The sequence below is a fragment of the Emydura macquarii genome, unplaced genomic scaffold (assembly GCF_026122565.2).
Source record: "Emydura macquarii macquarii isolate MOO-44397 ecotype Brisbane River unplaced genomic scaffold, CSIRO-AGI_Emac_v2 contig_1363, whole genome shotgun sequence".
NCBI lineage: Eukaryota > Metazoa > Chordata > Testudines > Chelidae > Emydura > Emydura macquarii.
Window position 1 is genome coordinate 5,257,279 of NW_027131500.1, and position 20,876 is coordinate 5,278,154.

General features: G+C 38.0%; 1 long non-coding RNA gene across 2 annotated transcripts in view; it reads right to left on the reverse strand.

Annotated features, from left to right (window-relative positions):
* Positions 1–4,374: 4,374 nt before the first annotated feature.
* LOC137155575 (uncharacterized) overlaps positions 4,375–20,876 on the reverse strand; it is a 164,082-nt gene continuing 147,580 nt past the window's right edge. The window contains exons 4-5 of one of the 2 annotated variants that reach the window (XR_010920540.1): positions 13,145–13,216; positions 4,375–4,822 (exon numbers count right to left, since the gene is read on the reverse strand). This is a non-coding gene — a long non-coding RNA (uncharacterized lncRNA). The remainder of the gene's footprint in view (positions 4,823–13,144; positions 13,217–20,876) is intronic. The other variant, XR_010920541.1, reaches the window with a different exon arrangement.

Genomic DNA, 20,876 nt, shown 5'->3' on the forward strand with positions numbered 1-20,876 from the left:
GCACCAGTATGTTGTGTCTTGTCTTTTATTAGGCTCCACTCCTGAATCCATTCAAATCCAAGGACACTGCTTGGGTGCAGGTCTGTCCTAGCAGTTCACATTGTAGGTGATTTGGGGCAGGTACTATGTTTACCTACATGTTTAACAGAGCTTATCAAAATGAGGTTCTGATCTTGACTTAGGCCTCTGGATGCTACTTCAATATAAATGGATAATATGCAAATCATACGATATGTACCTTAATAATAATATTACCCTGTGTATCTTTTTCAGAGACTTAATTGGATGACAAGTTGATTAGGAAAATGAGCTTTTACACCTGCATTTTTCTTTCTCTAGACTATATAAAGTGCCTACTGCCTACTATTCCAGTACTATATACCACCATATTATCCATATTCTTGATATGGAGGAAGCGGTCAACAAGTACAATATGTTTCATTTGCCTATATCATTGGAAAGCAATTACTTCCCAGCACAGCTTTGTAATTGAAATTTGCCAGATATTTTGAATGCTACCATCTTACTGAAGTTCCACCTCCCTGCCCTTCCTGTCCAGAGTTACCGGTACAGGATAATACCCTAATATAAAGTGAAAAAAGAGAGATTCAGGAACCCACAATCATTCAATAGGTTCCACTTACTGAGGCTGTCCTACGTGTTTTAAAATATCCATCATAGCAACAGTATGTCAGAAGAGATGCTATTGTTTCCAATGGGCAACGACCAGTGAAGTACTTGTTGTTTAACTGGGTACCTGCTGTTAAACTGTGATTTCTGTTTATCCGTTGATGTAAAGAAGCGATTACCAGAGACCCATTTTGCCTTCCATTGATTTTTTTTTTTAAACACATAATATGCTGTTAAAAGAAGAAGTACTATAGAATGGGCAGTAGCTATTATGCAGAGAGGGAATTTTCTTTTTATTGCTATCATTCTCTGCTGTTTTGATAATAGAGTAAGAAATTACTTTGACTGGAGTTAAACAGAAACTTGTAGAGCAACACTTGGTGCCTCTGTGCACCTAATTGTGTCTTGTTTAATTTGGCCATGTAAATGAATTGGCTAACCTTTTTCTAATGTGACTGTTTCTCCCAGTTAGTTTTTTAAAACTAGATCTCACTTCTTATAACTGTTCTTTTCCTTATATAAGCATTGATACACAGAGTAGGGGGCAACAAGAAACCACAATATGATAGTGGGAAGGTAATCAGGAACAGTCAACATGAATTCACCAAGGGAAAGTCATGCCTGACCAACCTGATTGCTTTCTATGATGAGGTGACTGGCTCTGTGGATGTAGGGAAGGCGGTGGATGTGATGTACCTTGACCTTAGCAAAGCTTTTGATACTGTCTTTTACAGTATTCTTATCAGCAAGTTAAAGAAATATGGGTTGGATGAATGGACTATAAAATGGATAGAGAACTGGCTAGAGCATAGGGCTCAACGAGTAGTGATCAATGGCTCCATGTCTAGCTGGCAACCGGTCACAAGCGGAGTGCCCCAGGGGTCGGTCCTGAGGCCGGTTTTGTTCAACATCTTCATTAATGATCTGGAGGATGGGGTAGATTGCACCCTCAGCAAGTTTGCGGATGACACTAAGCTGGGGGGAATGGTAGATACTCTGGAAGGTAGGGATAGGATACAGAAGGACCTAAACAAACTGGAGGATTGGGCCAAAAGAAATCTAATGAGGTTCAACAAAGATAAGTGCACTTAGGAAGGAAGAATCCCATGCACAGCTATAGACTGGGGACCGACGAGCTAGGCAGCAGGTCTGCAGAAAAGGACCTGGGGGTAACAGTGGATAAAAAGCTGGATATGAGTCAGCAGTGTGCCCTGGTTGTCAAAAAGGCTAATAGCATATTGGACTGCATTAATAGGAGCATTGCCAGCAGGACGCGGGAAGTGATTATTCCCCTCTATTCGGCATTGGTGAGGCCACATTTGGAGTATTGTGTCCAGTTTTGGGCCCCCCACTACAAAAAGGATGTAGACAAGTTGGAGAGAGTACAGTGGAAGGCAACAAAAATGATTAGGGGGCTGGAGCACAGGACTTATGAGGAGAGGCTAAGGGAACTGGGCTTGTTTAGTCTGCAGAAGAGAAGAATGAGGGGGATTTGATAGCAGCCTTTAACTACCTGAAAGGGGGTTCCAGGGAGGGTGGGGCTAGGCTGTTCTCGGTGGTAGCAGATGACAGAACAAGGAGCAACGGTCTCAAGTTGCAGTTGGGGAGGTCTAGGTTGGACATCAGGAAAAAGTTTTTCACTAGGAGGGTGGTGAAGCACTGGAATGGGTTACCTAGGGAGGTGGTGGAATCTCCATCTTTAGAGGTTTTTAAGCTGAGGCTTGACAAAGCTCTGGCTGGGATGATATAGCTGAGGTTCGTCCTGCTCTGAGCAGGGGGTTGGACTGAGGTCCCTTCCAACTCTAATATTCTCTGATTCTATAACATGGAAAGGGATTGTGCCCCTGAGAGGCACAGGGAGTGTGTCCGTGCTCCACTATCCAAGGAGGTGGAGATTTTCTTCCTAGTGGGTAAGAGATGGGGCCCGTCAGACTCCACAGCTTTGGCATGTCTAATCCTTCTCCTTTTCTGTGACCACTCACTATCAGTCTGTCTCTAATACCTCTTCTGAATGTCCTACTGTTTTCTTAAACTGGCCAAAATTGAACTCTTGATCTTCCCTTTGTAATCCTTTCCACTCTAGCAATTTACTGTTGCTATTGACCACACCATGACACTTCCTGTCACTCGTGTCCTTAACCAGGGTATCTGCGACTTCTTCCTCTCTGTTACCCTCCCCATCCAGGTTGCATCCAAACCTTGCTGCTTCTTTCACAAAAAACATTTCCAATATCTGCCCATGCAGCTATGATTTTCAATGAGGCCTTCATCAATTCTGGTCTTGATTATTGTAACTTCCATGTTTCTATACTCTTTAGCACCCTCCTGTAGCCACAGTTCTACCCTGCCTTTCCTGTTCATACTTAAATATTGTCATGTCATCCCCCCTACCCACCCACACTGCCTTCTCTGATCTGCTAACAATGTCAGACACGTCTGTTTGCAATTGTAGCTGGTTTTATAAAGATTATTCCAGGATAGAGGAGTCTCACACCCTTTTCTCCTCCTGTGTACCCATGGTAAGGCTAGCCATGATGTAAGCTAATAAATAGACTGTTTGTTTCTCTTCCTGCCAACCCTTAATATATCACAAGTCATCTGGGACTGGAATTCTCTCTTGATACATGTTTGTACTTTGCCAGGCACTATAGAGCTCTGATCCTGAGGACAGCCCTGGATGCTCTGGACAGAAATAAATACAAACAAACAAACAAAGTAAAAGGTATGCACAGAGGGAGCTCTCCCTGCACTCCCCTAAGGCAACTGTGTCTCAAGGGAGAAGGCTCTCATACCAACCACACACATGATTTGTTTTGCATTAGTTCTAAGGACAAATTCTACTCTCAATTACACCCACAAATAAGAAAAAATAATTTGACTACTTTATACTCAAAATAAATCAAATGATGATTCTTAATATCTATAAAAATAACTTTTTATCTAAGTTTTTTCCTCTAAGTGGTATGTATGGGATAATTAAATTACAGTAGTTCTCCCTCACAATGATTTGTTTTCATGGTTTTCAGAGTGACATACACCCTAAACTTTTAGTTTGAGATATTAAGTTGTTTTTAAGATTCATAGGTTTTGTTCATAAATGTCATCAGAAATATTTATAATCAGGAAAAATGAAGAGAAAACATAATTTAAATTGAGTTCCTCTACAAATTAAGCATGTTTGCTTTTGCTGTTATGTACAGCACATTACCAGACATATGGTATTAGTATATGAACCATATGTCTTCATCGACTGAGGAGCATATGGTAAGAGTTAAAATAAGTTAGATCCTAAAAAATATGATGGATTTCAAAACTATAATATTTCTAACAAATGAACACTTTTTGTAAAAAATAGGTGTTTGCCACAATATCCTTGGCCAATTTTTTTCCTCCAACCTGTGCTTTGTGCAATGTGCTAAGGGCAAGTTGTTTGCCTGCCTGATCCCTGCTACACCAGAAGTGGGTGAAATTAATTTGTGTTGTATCCGAAGAACATTGAGATTCCTCTGGCTTGAAGATGCTGAAATATTGCAATGAACTGAATAATGTGTATGTGTACCATTATCTGCTACTGAACTGTATCAAAACTACTTCACTGTGTGTCACAGACAATACACTTCATAACACCATCCTTCTTGTGGACAAGTAGGTAGGACAGAATTGTACAGTAATCTAACAGAAATTTGCCTTTAACTTAAATAGTAAAGACCCATTATTTTGGGAGGAGGAGAATCATAAAGATGCATAAAAAAAAAGCACAAGCCTTTTTTCCCTTTACTGGTCACTATTATGATGAAAATTGCAATTCTATTCAGATTCATATCATGGGTTCATCACTACAGTATCTATGCAAGTAACAACTATTATTTTTACTATTTCTAGTTATATATACAAATATAGGATCTGTTTTGCTATGATTAGGGTACCTCAGTTCAGATTTTATGATCATTTAAATTCCCTCATCTTTTTTCAAGTAATAGATGGTTATAATGTGCAAAACAGATAAACAATATCTTGCCATATAGCCTAATAAGCTACATGCTCTTTTTGACCTTTTTAGAAACTAAGCATTTTTAACTTCAGTGCAATAATACATCATTGTGTTGTCCCAGCTTCTGCATAAAATACGAAGAGTTTGCCAGTCTTTTCACTATCTTTTTTTTTTCTTCATATCCAAGATACTGGAGTACCACTATAATAAAAAGAAAATGTTGATAAATTTGGTTTGATGTCAAAGGGGAGAAGTTTGCAATGGAATGAAAAGTTATAACAATGTTGAAAAGTACTAGAAAAATATCGTGATTCTTCTGAAATCTATCCGTGTGTAATTATGTGTAAGGATGACCAACTCTTTTTTTATGTCCCTTGTTTTCATTTGTTTTTGGTCGTCAAAGACAAATATTTCCGATTCCTAGTGTTCAGGGATTATCCAACCCTTTGTTACATAAGTGGGTTTTGGGACCAGGTATTTGGTCTGGGTAAAGACAGCAGGATTTGGCCTAAAGGATTTAGATTTTTTAAAAAGAGCACAACACAATATTTTTCCAAAACTAATTTTTTTTAGATATAAAGGGCAAATATATTTATGCTGTATTTGAAATAAAATTGTGGGAGCTTTTCTTCATTGGTTAGTGGATCAAAAGGAAGGAAACTGAGTAGAATTAAGAGACAGATTAACAGCAAAATCTTGATTTGAATATTTGATTTCAGAAGATACAAAAAGTTATTCCTAATTTGTGTAAATACAGAAAGAATTTTTGCCAGCAACCCAATAAGAAACATGGATAAACTTCTTAATCCTCATTCTTAATACATGATTCTAGAAAATGGCTTGACATTTTAGCATTTTTTCACTAGTACAAATAGTGTTACAGGCAACAAAAGTGTCAGTTCAGAACTCTGGGTACAATATAAAAGTGAGAGAGTGCATTCCATATGCATATGTTTAGTTGCTGTGGCTATTTACATTATGATCCAATGACAATCACAACATTATGACTGCACTTGCAATTGCAAACACAACATTATCATGATGAATATTGATGGAATGACAATGAAGAGAAGATAGGAATGTAGTTTACGTGTCATCAGGCAAGGATAAACATAAAAGGCTAACTTTGTGGAGAGGCCATTTTGGGCAAGGGCATCATGATTTACTCGTTCAACACAGAGTTAGTCAAAAAGAACTTAGCTTCCTATTTGGTTAGATGAATCCCACATGTGTATCCCACATCATACTTTGCCAGCAACCTGAGAGAAAAACAGCATATATAGCCTTAAAAGCCTTAATCGACTTAGCAAGGTAGCATATAGAGAGAGGTTTCTTTCATTGTTGTTTTCAGAAAATAGATTGTTTTAAAATTTCAAGTTTGATGAATTGCCCTGTGCTGTGTTATGGCAGACTGCATATCTGATCAGTCACTCTGGATTACATTACATATCAGACTGAGTGTTATCATTCCAGTCACATCCCATTAGAAAATGACATATCATGTTGGAAATTGGAAAGGGGTGAAAAAAATCAGGTTTAGAAGTTACAATAAAGGGAACGTCACTGTTGAATTAGATTATGTTATTTATTTGCACGGCTGATATCACCATAAGCCCCTTAGCTCAAACCACCTGCAGACTTACAGGTAAGTAAAGGGACACCCCAGGCCAGCTATATCTGGGATAAACACACCCACAAATCTTGGAGTCATATTTGGGAAGAATCAGGACATTTACCATAAGAGCTAATTTTTCCTTTAACTCCCTCTCTGCCCTTCTTACTCTTGCTGAGGATAATAGGGAACTATTGCACAGTTTACGTAGGATCGGTTACAATTTCTAATGGATCCCCCACTAATACACAGAACAGAAATATTGCTTTCTTCACAGAATTTATTCTTCACTCCCCAAAACCAGCCACAGGTGGAGCACACTAAAACAGTCTCCTTGAACTGAGAAAGTTGCTTACGTTCCTCTAAACCTTTGCTAGTCAGGGAGCAAAAAACTATACAGAGTCTTGAAATTGGAGTCCTGCCATAGAAATACAATATACTACCAGCTGATCATCACCTACGGGACATTTTTTCTAGGATAAAGCACAACTCACGAACATTCTCCTCATTCAGGTCTGTTACATTTTCTTCTGATTCTTTTATTCTTTTGTTTTTTTTCCAGTCCATATTGTTAAGGTATAAATATTATAATTTAAGTTTCTGTAAGTATTTAGGCCTGTGTATCTTCCTGAGATGGTATTCTGGGCCTGCTTTTGGGGCCTGCGTGCCTGCCTAAAAGCTAGTCTCTGAGATACACATGTTAACGAGGAACAAAGACATGGTGTGGTCTTTTTGCCTACCCGCAATTAGATGGGTTTTCTTTATTACTGTGGAAAAGATAAGGGATGTAGTTAAAATGTTTCAAGGCGTAGTGAAGGTGTGATATATGAATGCACAAGTGAGTGAAAGTTCTGATGCCTTTTCAAGACAGATGCCAGAGCAAGGCCAAGCAACTGGCTGGGAAAGCAAGGAGGGTGAAGGGAGGTATTAAAAAGAAACATAAACATAGGGCTATAAATTAACGATGGCCAAGATGTGACCCTGCTCCCTGCCCCTCCCACAGGGTACAAAAGGGGTGGTACTAAAGCCCCCAGATCCCCCAAAACAGAACTATATATTGACTATATATTGGAAGGGGTGGTACCAGGGAAAAGGGCCTACAGGTATAATTTGGGCTACCAAGAAGAAGAGGGAGGAGGGGTTTCGTCAGCATATGGAGCCATGTTCAGGGAAAGAGGGAGTTTTATGGATGTATAGAACTATGGTTAGGGGGGAAGGGAACTCTACTGGTGTATAGAGAAATAAGCCTAACTGGCGTGAAGTGCTTGGAGATATGGTTATGATTTTAAGCTTGTCAGTGTGGCCCCTAATAAACCTGTCGCAGAGTGCCTGCAGATTGGACTCTGGACTCTTCCTTTCCAGCGAACTGCATCTGGGAACTGAGACAGGAGGCAAGGTGGGAGAGCCCTAACACATAATCCTAAAACTAAGGAAAACAACAAGCAATGATAGGACAGATATAAAATTTCCATGAAGAGAGATAGAAAGCCAAGTGGGATTCCCTGTGAAATCTTGCATAACCCCTAATGAGTGCATGTACTCATAAATTCTGTGGACTGGGAACAGAGAGGGACCTGTAATGCACACTCACCAGTGGAATACACTTGCACAGTCCTGCTCCCCATGAAGCAGAAGGCTGGCCGATGTCTTACATTTAAAGCTGTAGTTCACTGAAAATAGAGTCACAGCTATTCTATACATCACCAACTCTTCCTGAAAATATATTTATTTCAGTAATCATTTTCAGAGATAATCTTCAAAAGAAAGTTGTTTATGTTGTATATTTATTCCATAAAAGTTCTGCTCGATAGACCCATGAGCTTTGCCCTCCTCTGACCTTTAATAAAATGACCCTTAGTCTTACTCTCAGCTTTGTCTTGCAGCATTCACACCAATCATCTACTCCCCTCTCCTCTGCATCAACCTCTGACCTCCTTCAGTGTATAAATTAATAGTTTTCTAAGGTGGATTTGGATTTTGTCAAAGAATTGGAGAACTATGGCCAGGCTTATGCAGGTGATAGTCTTTCTTCTGGATGGGATAGACCTATTCTAGGTTATGCCTAGGGATAGATGATGTATAATGGAGTGATAGGAGAAACCACTGGAGGCCTGGTGCCATGAAATGGATTTGTGAAGTGTCCTTGTCTGAAAGAAATGGAGTAGCAAGATGAATATTGGCTGGATCCACCTTCCCATGCTCCTCCTGGGAGGCTTAGTCACTTCCCATCACTGAGTATAACTCAAATAACTGCTGAAGTATTTTCTGCATTTATAATGGTGCCAGCTATTGCAATCAGTTCCGAAAACATTGTGTTTAAGAGATGCGAACCATGTTCTTTCCATATTGTACATCCTAGTTAATTCTGATCCCAAGTTTTAGATGTTCTACGATATTTTGAAGAAAAATTAGCCAAAGTGCAAGCACTGTCTTTATTGCTTACATCTGAGTCACAAAAAATGGAGAAAAATAATTAAATAATTGCAAACCACGTCATTACAACTGGGTTAATTTTACTCTGATAGACCTCATATCAGGTAAGAGCCTGGAAAGTTTCCTTTATAATGGATCCCAGAAAATAGCACTACTTTAATTTCTAAGTGTGATGCATTGCCCTGTGCTGTGTTATGGCAGGTAGCATCTGATCAGTCACACTGGATTACATTGCACATCAGAGTAAGTGTTATCATTCCAGTCACATCCCATTAGAAGATGACATATCATGTTGGCAAATTTGAATTCAAATCTTTTGAAGGGTAGTTTTCAAGCGCAGGAGTAAAATATGGTCAATATGTACACTTTAAATATCTGGTGTAGTATTTGGCACATTTCCATTCCAGACATTTTACATTGGGTTGGTGTTGCCAGATGCAATATAACAAAAGGTGAGAACTAAGCTAGGAGTCAAGATTTCATAGGACACTGATGTATGAAAATTGTGTCTAAACTAAAGCCAAGAAACATGTACAGCACACACACAAACTTATAACTGATTGCCCAAAAGCACACACTGGTGCATGGAAAATATGTAATCTCCCCAAAATGCAAGTAGAGTCTACAGGTACCAATTTGGATGCACAGGAACCCATTTCACGAGCATAACTGAGTGCATTCTATGCACCACAATCTGTTTTCATGTATGCATGCAGACTTAGTGTATATCTTACCATCCTAATTCAGGTATTAATTTTAGAAATGTACTTCACTATGTGTGTAACAGTGAGTAGGAGATACACATTTTAGAGATTACGGCTGAGAGGCACAGCACAGAATGCTCAGCCCATGGGCAAAGGGTTAAGGTGGCTTTAACCTACATTTGGACTCTCCTGATCCTGGCCTCTGGCATTATTTAGACACTCCTGCGGGTCTGTCTATGTTCCAGCAGCCACTCATCACCTCTCTGTGGGCTGCAGTTCTGCCCAAATTCTCCACAAAACTTTATGCTGCAGTCCCATCTCCTGCCCCAGCATGCTCCCTATGCCAAGGCTTGCAAGGATGTTCTTGGTAGACAGATATATGGCTGACTTCCTCTGTGTTTGCCCCGGGACAGTTCTCCCTCAGCCAGATCCAGGACTTTTACCCAGATTAAAGGGGAAATAGCAAAAGTGAGGATCTCACCCTTTGAATTTAGAAGTGCCACTAATGCATTTAATGCTTTCAGGCACTTCATCCTTAGCAAATTAAGTCTCCAATTTTGTGAGCTGCTTATGCCCTCATGGAGTCCCAAATCATGCCCTTGAACACTACATTTTGGGTTTTAGGTCTGAGAGGAAAAAAAAATCAAACGAAAAGCTCTTTATAAATGTCAGTAAAATTAATTCAGCCTCTGTTTTACTCAGCTTGCTGCAAGTATTATAGCTCTTCATAATAACTACAGCCACCCAGAGATAGGCATATAACTCTAAAGTTTTGAAAAAGTAAAGAAAAGAAAGGATACACAGGGCCAGATCCTCAGCTGGTGTAATTTGACACAGTTCCACTAAAGTCTATGTAGCTAAACCCATTTACACTAGCTGAAGAGCTGATCCAAAGTTTCCATTTAAGATTTTGGCTTCATGCAGTGCAAGTGCTGTTTTATTATTCATTTTCATTATTAAGTAGCACAAGCTGGGAAAGGAATTTGTTACTGTGGAAAAGGATTGCTTTGAGATTAGAATCTCTCTCTTTCTTGTACTCGCCTACTACACCTTTCCAACTGCACAGCTTGTATTTATTTTAATCTGTCCCATTTGCCAGTAGGTGTTACATAAAAAGCACACTTTTTACTTTTTATTACTTGTTGGTAGTTCAAAACAGATACATGACTTTCTTGAATGTGGAACATTTTAACCAATTTATTTTATCACTGGTTTGATTGAATTCAATCACACTGGTAATGTATACCGTGTTTTCTTAATTGCGACTTGGCAACTAGCCTACTCACTCCCATTATAATACGCTTTCTAGCTAATAAGCATTTTCATAGAAGAAAGTTTATTTTAACAAGCTCTTTTATCTGCGGTTTTCCTTGAGCTAAGACTGGTGAACCTGCCCAGCAAAGATTTTGAGCCACTTTCCACTCTTGGCTACACAAGCATAAATCCAGACTAAAACCAATTCCATTAAGTTACTATAGGCCAGAGCATCAAGCCAATTGTGCCACCAATCTAGCAAAATAGGAGGGAGCCTAGGATTTTTTCACAGATTTTAATTTCTATAAATGTTTTTCTGTTTTTTTATTATTTGAAAATTCTTTCCCATGTATGTTTTCTGATTTAGAATTGATGGTTCACTACAGGGCAGTCTTACCAATAAAGCCTGAAATAGAAGAATGTCTAGACATTGCACCTTGGGTGGTGATTTACATCAGTGTAAAGATCTGATTCTCATTTTGATTTGGTAGCATTTTCCACCCGTACTGCACTGGTGTACATTACTACACAATATGCAGGGCAACAGAGAATCAGGCTCATAATGTGCCTACTGCATGTGTAAAGTGCCTATCACCTTTGTGTCTAAGCATCCTAAGATGTAAATGAAGGTCCACCCCACAGTCCTCTGCAGGAACACTCGCTGACTTTTCCGAGGCATCAATTTAAAATGTTAAGGAACTAAATGGAACAAAACCTCAAAAACCTAGAAGGGTTTTAAACTTTGACCACAGAATATTCTAGCTCAAATTAAAAGAGAAGTTTTTTTTTTAATTTAATGGAGCCTTAGACTTCAAAAATAGTTTATGTAACAAAGCACATTTTCAAAAGATTATTACTAGAACAATGTTGGTCAGATGTTTTATCATGGTTCTGAAGTCTAAAGATTCATGATCTCAGTCTTGTTCTCTTTACTTGCATGAGCAGTCCCATTGATGCGCATAAGTCAAGCAGGACTCGGTCTAATACATTTTTGTTTCAAAAAGTTTATACTTTACCAATTGAAAAAATAAAGTATACACTTCAAAAAAATAGAGTGTGTGTGAGAGTCAGGCTGTGTATGTCTTTCTCCATGCCTGAATGCATATGATGCTCATTCCTGATGAGCCTGAAATCACATTGGTGTGAATTCTGATACCAACAGTACCTCAGTCAGATTCACTTGAATTAGTTTAGAAATATTTGTCCAGTCTTACTTTGCTTTTTCCTCCTCTTGTCCAACTTTTGCAAGGTCTTGCCACCTCCTCCTTTTTTTTTTTTTTTTTTTTACTGTTTGATGGGTTTTGAAATGTTTGGGGTTCAGCGTGAATTTTGATGGGAATGTAATATTTATTTTAATGTTGTTCCAGCTATAATGTACTGTGAGATTTTCCCCTCACCGGGGATTACTCTGTGTTTGTTCAGGACAGAGAGTCATCCTGAGGAATGGAGTTGTAAATTTTTTTAATCATTGGATTTCTTCCCATGCATGTATGCAAAGCTTCTTTTATTTCAAGTTCAAATATTTGTTTTCTTCTGGTGATTGGTTTTACTTTGGCAGTATTTATTCTCTGACCTGTGGCTAAGTCATGTTTTTTCTAGTAGGGAGCTGACAAAAACCTTCTGTGATGCCAAGTATGTGTTGCTTGGTACTTATATGCACTTCTATATTGTTTTGCCTAGTACATTTAGCACTATAATCCCATGTGGAAAGCATCAAGAAGTAATCTTCATGAAAACAGGTACAGACTTCTTTGATTATTAGATTTCATGTTTTCAGTAACTTGGGAAGATATACAGGCATTACCATCAGTATGAATCTCTCAGCAGAAAACAAATGCTTTATCTTATTGTTTTTGGTATGACAAATGATATCAGGGTTTAATATTAACTTACCTTTCCCAAATCTCAAGATCATCATATTGTGATCAGCCTCAGTTTTTAGGTTGGGGTTTGTTTCTCTTTTAAGTTTAAGTATTTTTATTATTAAGAAACACTTGTATCACATATCATTTGACAAAGGAATCTGGATGTTCAATGTCACAGTGGCGTAAGGGAATTAATGTATGACACATCAGCTCTGAGCATACCTACAAGCATTTAAGAATATATGTAAATTCACTTTCCTTTTTTTTTGGGGGGGGGGTCTCTAATCATTTTAGATATTTCTAAGGTGTCTATTGCTTTCATTCCTAGTTTATTTGATTCACCTAAATATTGTTATTTATGTCCATATTCTGGGGGTGCACTGACAGAAGTGAAGATTCCCTAATCTATTCAGAGACCAACAAGAGTGAAGTCAGCTGTTTTGGGATGTAGCTAGGTCCCTGGATCCTACCTCAAAGCTTTGAAAGCATATGCTCAGGGGATATTTAAGCTGCTTTTTTCTGAAGCAGCAGTAAAAAACCACTGCAGAGTAAGCTGTGCTCCATCCTGATCATTATTCCAAACTCCTATTGACTACAATGAGTTCTACATGTAAAATGATCGCAGTATATAGTTGATCTGCTATTATTTGCTTACCTCAATAGAGCATCAGAATGCCGTACAGTAGTAATGATAATTATAATAAAAATACATTTTAATTTCAGGTGTCTTTGTCCACAGATGTTTAGACATATTAAAGAAAAAAAAAAAAAAAGAAGAAAACATTGTTAATGTAAATTGGCAGTTACTCAAACAAATAAAAGAGCAGGAACAAAATAAACACCCTTCCAACACCCACTCCAAAACATCAAGCTATATGCATCATATATTTATTGTATTTTATGTACTTCTACAAGTACAATAAAAGAATCCTGAAATGAACATGATAAACTAGAAAAGAAGCAGAAAAGTTTTCATTCTTGTTGGAAGGATGCCACAAATGTACTCTGGTGAATAGTGAGGATAAGAGTAGTAGTGAATCTCTTTTATGGTGCTGTTATCAGGACATAATGTGCTGGTTTTATGTCATATCACCACAGCCAGTGCCTGAATTTCCAGTGGAAATATAATTTAAGATCCAATGCAAGATCTTGCAGTGCATCAGTAATTTAATCATATCTATCATCACTCCCATCTCTGTCAGTTATTAGATGATAATTGCTAACTTTAAAAGAAGTGGGTTTGTATGTATTTGAAATAACTCATTCTGAGATTCAAAAGAATACAACAAGATGCATGATTGCTACACTGGGGAGAAAAGAAAGAGCTGTTTATTTTCTTGATTTCAGGAATCAACTGTTTTCCTGAACTTCTTAATTTATGTATTTTTTTTTATGAGCTGAATTTTTTTTTTTAAGAACAGTTTGTGTCCCGTGTTCAGAGCTCTAGTTAGAAACCAAATACACCCTTGCACCTACCAAGCTGGTTAGAAAGGGTATGTTGGGGGGAAGGGGAGATGTGAAACCAGATGTGGGGGAGAAAAGGGCTATGTTCTTTGAACGCTGCTGGAGATATTACAGAGCATGATACCAGAATAGAATAGAATAGCCACAATTACAGACTAAAAGTTTTAGATATCATTTTACTTTCACAGTAGGCATTTGAGAAGTTTGAAGGTTCTTCCATATGGAGAAGGAGTGATGGACAGGCCAAACCTGAGTGGTGTTGTGACCTTAGGTGCTAGGTTGAAACACCAATCACATTTGGCTTGTGCCCTTCATTTCCATTGAGGCAATTTGCCAAACTTGAGTGGCAGTGCAACTGCAAGGACTAGGTTGCAGTGCATTAGTGGGAAGCCAGGCCCAGACCCCTGGGACAGAAGCTGCCTCTACTAGGTCACAGATTTTATTCAAATGGACTATCACCAGGAACACCATGACTTTCATGCTAAAATCATAGCTACTTATAATCTATGAATCTATGTTCCTGGGGAATTCTAAGTACTAAGAAATCTGTTTAATAAGACCAGTTGTAATGGGAAGCAATGAGGAGAACTTGAGAGGAGGCACCCTCTATTATCTCTCACACTGAGGGGACTGAATACCAGAGAGTGGAGAAATTTTTGACTGAGAAAGGACAGATGTTTTTTGAAATATTTTACACAAAAAAATCTTGAACAATTTAGGAAAACCTTGTAAATGAAATGACAGATAAGGAAAAAGGTAAGGGAAATCTTGGAAAGGTTTAACAGACAAATCACTTGTGGCTGACATATTTTTATAGAGGGAATTGGCTAATAAATTTACTTTAACACTGATAATTATTTTGCAAGAATCACGGAGAACTGGAGTGACACAGGCACACTAGCAAAAAAGCAAACAGAGATCCTTTACCCACCAGTCCATTCATCTAATCTCTATCCCTAATGAACTAATGAAACAATTATTAAGAGCAAAATAATCTCTGATCATTAGGGGATAATGGGAACATAATCAATAAGCAACAGGCTCTTGCCAGAAAAAGAAACTCAACTGCTTTCTTTCAATAGAGTTATAAAAGTAGTGCAAGAAGGGAAAATGGTGAATATCCATTGCATGATTTTCCTCTCAGACACTGTAGAAGTTTTAGTTTGCTATAGGCTGTCACAAAACCCTACTCTCAAAATTAATTAAAGCTGATTTGGATAGGAACACTATCATGTGGATTGAAAAGTGACTGAAGGGCCATTAACAAAGGATAATGATACACAGCAATGTAACTGGTTGGGAGGAGGTATCTAGCAGGTACCAAAGGGACTGGTGTTAGCTTCAGGCTTATCTGACATCTTCATTAATGATCTTGAAATGGGAGTAAAACACAAGTTAATAAAAGTCACATATTATACAAAATTGGGGGGTGTTGCAAACACCAGTGAGGGCAAAAAAATAACAGAAATGGAGCAAGAGATCCTAGAAACATGAGCATGACAACAAAATGAGATTCAGTTTAGAGCAAGGCAATCTAATACCAGCTGAGGAAAAATAAACCAAAACAAGCAATTGAGTGGGAGAGAGAAACCTGGATGCTTAAAGAGGCACAGAGATGATAATGGATAGCAAATTAGACAATAATCTGTAGTGTAATATGGCCTTAAAAGAGGCCAATGCCCTTTTGGGCTATGCACAAAGAGGTCACTGACAGGCCCTCTCAGTATAACCCTGGGGCAACTATGCTTGGAATACTGTATTTAATTCAGGGCACTGCTTTACCAGAAAAGTATTAGCAAATTAGGGGCAGTTCATAGCAGAACAAGAAGAGACTTATAGAAGAACAATTTATGAGGAGAAAACAGAGCCAATATCAGTATACCTTGGACAAGCAACATCAAAAGGAAGACATGGTAACAATTTGACTATTTAAAGGTTGTAAACACCAGAGAAGGAAAGGAGTTTGGTGTGGAACAAAATGATACCAATAGAGGTAATAGGATGCAATTAAGAAAGGAAAAAAAGAGATGAATATTAGGAAACACTTCTTGGCAGTCAAATGTATATTTCGTTGCTTTTCGGTGGAAGAATTATTCTGTAGAAATAATAATACATTTTCTGGATGTTAGGTATACTCCACTGACCCACACTTTTCTCCTTACTGTTCCCTAACAAAAATATTTTGTTTACTACTATTTGGCTATAGAAAATTCTCCCAAGTAAAATGGCAGAATCTCCATTTCCTGGGACACTTAAAACAAGACTAGACAAAACACTAGCAATAGTTTAACACTCCATGCAAGTATTAGCTGAAATCAATAGCTTGAGATACAAATGAAGGACAAAGTCATAACACAAAGAACTCTACTGCACAATTCTCAGCAAAAATAAGCAGAAAGAATGGGGAAAGAAGGAACATTGCATGGTTCCTGATAAAGAGAGAAAGAGTGTGTGTGGCTTTATTCATTCCACTGATATACAGAGGACAGTGGAGATCCAAAAAGCCTCCTTGAAAGGATCTTCACCCTAAAATCTATGAAGAAATGAGGACTCTGTGTGCACAGATTTCCCCTACCCTATGTACAATGGCTTTTATGCAAGAGTCCTCTAACAATTAAAAACATCTAGAATTTAGTAAAGAATGAGCTCCTTTCCAGAGGTTTTTTGAACCATCCTGAAGATTTCAATAGCAGAGATATAATTCTCTATTAAATTGAACATGGTGGTGTAAAATAAAAACAACAAAAAACCTACAGGAAATATTTGCCACTAAAATCACTGGGATTTTTCCATAAGACTGTTGAAGTGTCAGGGGGAAAATGGGCATAGCACCTTCCTTTGTAAATAATGGGGCATCCACTGACAAGTGACTGCACCCTCAGGCAATATTACATTTTCTACATCTGCCCTCCATATTAATGAACCCCATTTAGGAGGATTATGACATAATTAGCAGGATGACAACAATGGTTCAAAGAAGCCAGATTCCCAGGAAGCCAGAATGGAGGAATGAGGAATGTATGATCCCAAATCCATAATGTATCTATGTTAAAAAGGAAATTTTATTGTAAGCTAGTAATTTTGCTGTCTGATATGATATCCCCTACTAGACTTTGATAGAAACACCTTTCAGCAGATGGACTAACTCTTTCTAGCATTGATGTTATTTTTCTTGGTGATAAATATTGTAAGCTGTTCTGAACAATTTGATCTGCTTGTGTATTTTGAGCATCTCCTTCAATTCTCATTTCCTGGAGATGCTCATCTTCTGCTTTCTCCATACTAATCAGTTCTGGCTTCATTTTGCTGTCTGTTTATATATTGCTTTAGGGTCATTCCATGTGAAATCACCTAATTTCTAATTTATGGCTCGCATGACTAAGTCTGATTAAAAACAAACAACAAACAAAAAACCCTTTGTATACAAACAATACTTAGAAAAAATGAAGAAACTCAATATATCGAAACAAATAATTTATGTCAGTTTTCAGGCAAACATTTAGAAATGTGATGACATTTATTCAGTATTAAATGATTGATACCTCTTAATTCTACTGTAGAAGCCACTCTAGCTTTTGATTTGTTAGTATGCTACCATATCTGTGTGACATGTCTGCAGTAAAACTGCAAAAAAAACCCTGCATTGTGTAGTAGTTTCCATATTGTGACATTTAACCTTGTGTGAAAGGTTGTAATCACACTCAAAGATGGTGAAAAATGGTTGAGGAACAGGACAGTGACACTGTGACATGACAAGATTTATTTTTTCTGTAACTTACTTTTCCCCTTTCCCCCTCCTTATTTCTCAAGAGATTAAAATGTTGATTTGAAAGCAGAAATGATGGGGTGAATTTTTAACTGCCCAGAAAAGACAGGGTTAGGTAAAAGTTTTTAGATGGGCAGTTTAAGTTTCAGTGATGTGAAGAATATCCTAGGTTGTCCAATGCTGGCATCTACTGTGGGACAGAGGGAGATGTTAACACTCCTTGAGAGAAGCAATCTTAGTGACTAATCTTGTACATAAACAGGCCAAAAGCTTGTGCATTAGTGGTTAAGAGATATATGGCACTGTTGGTGAGCAAAAAAGTTACTCAGGTGAGTAAAGCCACCCTGTGCCATTTTGTCTGTGGTCTACCAGCACAATGCAAAGCACTGGAGTGGCTACAGGCTACAAAAGTCAGGAAAAGATCAGTGAGTGGGTAGATCTCATTAGGGTGAGGTGCAAGGAGACTTCACTCCCTCTCCATTATCCGTGCACAGGAGAGCACATGCTACACCTGTATAAAGGATGGCAGAGCTACTGTTGTCCCATGTGCTCGCTTGGCACTCCACATAAGATAGACTTCTCACTGAACTTCTATGGCAGACCCTGCCCAACTTCATGCTGAGCCTGGCTTACTAGCCACGATTTTGCTCTCAAAATTCAGCTTGCAATTAACTGTATTAAACAGGGCATAACAAATAAACAAATCTGTCGGCTACAAATCAAATAGTCATTCTGCTAGTCAACAATATAAATATTGGCTCCTGCTCTCCTCATTAAAGCTGGGAGGAAAACATTGAGAGCTATACAAAAAGAGTGAATTTTTCTCAAAAAAGAAAGACCAAAACAAACAAACAAACAAAAATAAAATTTTGTTAACACAGAAACTAACTTTAAATGGAACCGTAGGTCAAATGATTCTCATCAGATTTGGATTTCATTGAAAGTGTACCCAAACTGTGGACCTATCAAATTAGTGTGTGTCTGAACTCTTTTTTGCCACACCCTGCTTTTATTTCTTCTACATTACTGTTTAACTGGAGAATATAGGAGCACTAATTTTGCTTTCCATTAGGGGAATTTTTTTTTTTTGTTCACATCTCTCACAATGTGACCAGAATTTCAGTAGTTCTCAGCATCCACACGGTGTCTCCCAGAACATTGCAGTGAAATGTAGGCAGAGGGGACTAGACAATTTCTTAAAGTTTGCTTCTACCAGGTAGCCTATTGCCCCACACAATAATGCTAGGAACTCTTAGGAAGGTTCCTTCAAAAACTTTGTTATCTGCCATTAAAGTTATGGTTATGATAGTATTGAATAAATTGTGAATGAAATGTATCAAACTTCAAGTGAATATCAGCAGAAAAAAAGTTTAAAAACCCTCTACACGCTGACTGGCTATAACAGAGAGTATGTAAGTTATTTCACTATCTGGCTAAAAGAAATGCATTGTTGAATAGAAAGTCTGTCTGAGTTTCTTGCTCTTAATGGAAATTATTGATACTGTGGGAACTATCCAAGGAATGTGAAATTTACTGTGAAATTCACCAGCTGATGAATTTTATAATCATAAAAAATAATAGGCTGGGCAGGACTACTGGCAGATGCAGTTTTATATCATATTTAAAGGACAATCTCTTTCAAGAAATGAATTGTTACTTGTCACATGTCATTCTGTAAATAGCAAGTTTGATTCTGGACAATAACTATAAAAGCAGAAAAATTAAGTAATTGGTGTCCCTTGAGCAGATGTGTTCCCTTACATCTTCTAGATAGCTTAGCTGAGGAGAAAAACATTTGACTACTCAAAAAAATGATATGTCATCATAATGGGGTAATTTTTATTACAAATTTGCAAGGAACTAAATATATTATGTCCTTTTTATCACCTTTGTGGGGACCTTATATCCAAATCAGTGCTCCACTCCTAAAAAGTAGAAGTGCTGGAACACACTTTGGGTATTTCTGGTAAGTGATGGTACCTGAAGTACTGGAACGCCATTACAACGCCTCCAAAATATGCTAGAATGGCAATCCAAAGAATTCCAGCATGACTCAAGCCCTGATTCAGACTGAAGACTCATAACAGAGACAAACAACACTGTTTTGCTCTTTGAATTTTGTATCCTACTTACAGTTTAGTTTATTTGGAGAGAACGATATAATTATACATAAGTATAAATAATGAAATGTAAAGCAATTTCCTCTTTTACCTCATTCATCCATTTCCTTAAATGATTTTTTGCCATCTGCCACTCCCTGTTCTTCTTTTAGATAATTACCTATAGAGAACATTAGTATATACATAATAAGGTATACAAAAGAAAAGCCCTGCTTCTGAGGAACTTACAGTGCAGCTCCTGCAAATGGGATGCACAGAGTATTGGTTCAAGTACGGGAGGTACGGGAAGTAGAGCTAGCACAATTTTTTGGATAAATGGTTTTCTTGCCAAAAATGGCACTTTGGGGCAATCTGAACCTATTCACTAATTCAACACAAATAGTTTTGGCCCCCCCAAAGTTTTCAAGAAAGATACAAGAGGGACTTAGGTGCCATATGCAGAATTCCAGGTAATAGTGTTGCCTCCTTTATACCCAATAGCCTGGTGGTTAGGGCATTCACATGGAAGATCCATGTTTGAATTCAGCTCTTGCCCCTCCCAGGTGAGTGCCTTAACCACCAAGCTACTGGGTATTATGCAGGGAGGAGGAACAGCTCTCTCAGTCTCTGCTGTCAAAGCTGTTCTGCTTTATATAAATACTCAAATAGTTATTGGTCATGATACTGTGCGAATGACTCTATAGGCGAGTAGTTAGGGCAGACGTGTGGGTGGCCACCCAAGTTCCAGTCCTTGTCCCAGCACAGGGATTCAACCCTGGGTCTCCTACATCCCAGGGGAGTACCCTAACCACTGGACAATTTTTATATTCCTCTGTAAAAGGCCTTTCTAACTTTCCTTTCATTTTAATAAAACAGCAAGTTAAAATACCCTACATCAAAATGAAATGTTTTGTTTTGTTTCTGATAGACTTTTTCATTCAACCAGAACAGACTTTTTTTATTATTATTGTTCTTGGTTTTTTTTTTTTCCAGAACTTCCAGTTATTCGTACTACAGTAAGGGAGACTTCATTGAGGTGTGAGATCACCACTGGACAG